Below are 3281 nucleotides of genomic sequence, written 5' to 3'. Positions count from 1 at the left end.
CCTCTCCGATACACGGAGTGACAAATCGTAATCTCGATCTATGCCAACTCAACAAACACCATTGGAAACACCTGTAGAGCATCTTTATAATCACCCAGTTACGTTGTGACATTTGATATCACACTAAGTGTTCCTCTGGTATTCGGGAGTTGCATAATCTCATAGTCACAGGAACATGTATAAGTCATAAAGAAAGCAATAGCAATAAACTAAACGATCATAGTGCTAAGCGAACGGATGGGTCTAGTCCATCACATCATTCTCTAATGATGTGATCCCATTCATCAAATGACAACACATGTCCATGGCTAGGAAACTTAACCATCCTTGATTATCGAGCTAGTCAAGTTGAGGCATACTAGGGACACTCTGTATGTCTATGTATTCAAACATGTACTAAGTTTCTAGTTAATACAATTATAGCATGAATAATAAAAAATTATCATGATATAAGGACATATAAACAACAACTTTATTATTGCCTCTAGGGCATATTTCCTTCAACATTGTGTTCGGAAGCCGAATGAAACTTTGAGAGATTTCATCCAGAGATGGACTACCCTTCACCATGTGGTGGAAAATGTGTGACAACACCAGGCAGTCTGCGCCTTCAAGGAGGGCGTCTGGTACAGAGAGCTCATCCTAAAGTTCGGTCGCTCTGGAGACATGTCTGTGGGCCGAATGATGGAAATTGCCACTCGGTATGCAAATGGTGAAGAAGAAGACCGACTCCATAATGGTAAGGGGAAACTGGTCGACCAGGACACTGGAGGTGTGGAAACACCAGCCAAAAGCAAAAATGTAAAGCTGAACCTGCGGGTCCCACCAAGGCCGCAGTCTTGAATCAAGGAAATTTCAAGGGAAAACCTAAAAGGCCGTGGGTGCCCAAAAAGGTGAAAGATTAGTCGGGACAGGACGTCCTGGACTTGCCGTGTCACATCCACACGAAAAAGGATGAAGAGGGTAACTTTATTCTGCCCAAGCATACCACTCAACAATGTCGACTCCTGATTCAGTAGTACCGAGAGGGTCAACCCACTGAGAAGGACTCTGATAAGGATGAAGAGAAGGAAGAACACGATGGTTACCCCAATGTCAACGCTACTTTGGTGATTTTTGCTGACGTAGAGAGCAAAACTCGACTAAAGGTCATTAACAAAGAAGTGAACATGGTTTCTCCGGCAACTACAACATACCTGAAGTGGTCAAAGACTCCCATTACCTTCGACAAATCCGATCACCCAGCAGACGTTGCTACCCCGGGCGCCATGCATTGGTGGTCGACCTAGTCGTTGGGGGCACCCGACTGACCAAAGTTCTTATGGATGGTGGCAGTGGTCTGAACATTCTGTATGCCAAGACCCTCCAAGGGATTGGCATTCTGATGTCCAAACTCAGTGAGAGCAACATGCAGTTCCACGGTGTGATCCCAGGAAAGAAGGCAAAGTCACTCGGGCAGATTGCTCTTGATGTGGTTTTCGGTGATTCCAAGAATTACCGAAGGAGAAGTTGACGTTCGAGGTAGTGGATTTCCACAATGCCTATCAAGCTATTCTGGGTAGGCCCGCATATGCTCGTTTCATGGCCTGTCCATGTTACGTATATCTTAAGTTGAAGATGCCCAGACCCAGATGTGTGATCACAGTTACGAGGAGTCGGCAGAGAGTAGAGGAGTGCCTCCAGAAAGGCTCCAAAATTGCTGATGAGCAAATGGCAGTGGTGGAGCTGGAAGAATACAAGAAAAATGCCGATCTGAGTGATTTGTTGCGAGCCAAGAAGCCTGCTTCAGAGTCAGCATTTCAGTCGGCCGGTGAAACAAAGCCAGTCCACATCCACCTAGAAGACCCCTTGAAAGTGCGTTATATCGACTAGGGGGGGGGGGGTGAATAGGCGATTTTTATGAAAGTCTTCAAAACATGGAAGTTATGAAGACAAATAGTAGAGATATGCCTATCACTATGCAGCGGAAGTTAGATTACACTAGGCAAGCCATGATCAAGTATTCAACAGAGTGAAAGCACAATGACAAGTAGCTGCAGTGTAATAAGGATCAGGTAGGAAGAGGTTATGAAGCCAAACAAATCATACAATTATGTTGTGAAGACAAAAGATATAGCAAGCATGCAATGGCTTCACAATGAGTAACAATACGTAAAAGGAAGTGAAAATGAAACCAGTGACTCGTTGAAGACAATGATGTGTTGCACCAGTTCTAGTTGCTGTGAAAACTGTACGTCTGGTTGGAGCGGCTAGGTATTTAAACCTTAGGACACACAGTCTCGGACACCCAGTCCTGAACACGCAGCTCAGGACACCAAGTCCTCACCGTATTCTCCTTGATCTAAGGTCACTTAGTCCTCGCCCAATCACTCTGGTAAGTCTTCAAGGTAGACTCCCAAGCCTTCACAGACTGCGTTCACTGGCAATCCACAATGTCTCTTGGATGCTCTGAACGCGACGCCTAACCGTCTGGGGATGCACAATCCTCAAGTGTAATAAGTCTTCAGATCAAACAGACAAGAAGACTTAAGTGATGCCCAATGTTCTCTGGCTCTAGGTGGTTAGGGCTTTTCTCCTCGCTAGGAATTTTCTCTCAGAGGCTTTGAGGTGGGTTGCTCTCAAACGACAAAAGCCGTGCACTAAAATTTGAGCAGCCAACCGTTTATGGTTGTAGGGGGTGGGCTATTTATAGCCACTTGGCAACCCAACCTGATTTGTCCGAAATGACCCTGGGTCACTAAGGAACTGACACGTGTCTCAACGGTCAGATGGCAACTTTACTTGGGCTACAAGCAAAGCTGACTTGTCCGGCTCTGGACAAGATTCGCTCTCATTGTCTTCACTCGAAGACATAGGTTTTTGGTTTAGGCATCACTTCAGTCATTCTGACTGGTTCTCCTGGACCCCACTTAACAGTACGGTGGTTCCTATGACTCAACACAAAAAGAAAAAGAACTATGAAAGATTTAGGTCTTCGAGCTCCGTAGGCTTCATAACGTGTCTTCTTTTGTCATAGTCTTCAATGTGAATATCTTCATATACCACCTTTGGCTTCAATGTCTTCATACATTTTAGGGGTCATCTCTGGTAGTGAAACCGAATCAATGAGGGACTTCTACTTGTGTTATCCTGCAATTCTCACAAACACATTAGTCCCTCAACTAAGTTTGTCGTCAATACTCCAAAACCAACTAGGGGTGGCACTAGATGCACTTACAATCTCCCCCTTTTTTGTGATTGATGACAAACTAGTTGAAGTTTTCAACGGGGAATATAGTCTG

The sequence above is a fragment of the Triticum aestivum genome, chromosome 2A (genome assembly GCF_018294505.1).
Source record: "Triticum aestivum cultivar Chinese Spring chromosome 2A, IWGSC CS RefSeq v2.1, whole genome shotgun sequence".
NCBI classification, from domain to species: domain Eukaryota; kingdom Viridiplantae; phylum Streptophyta; class Magnoliopsida; order Poales; family Poaceae; genus Triticum; species Triticum aestivum.
This window is presented reverse-complemented; position numbering follows the sequence as displayed.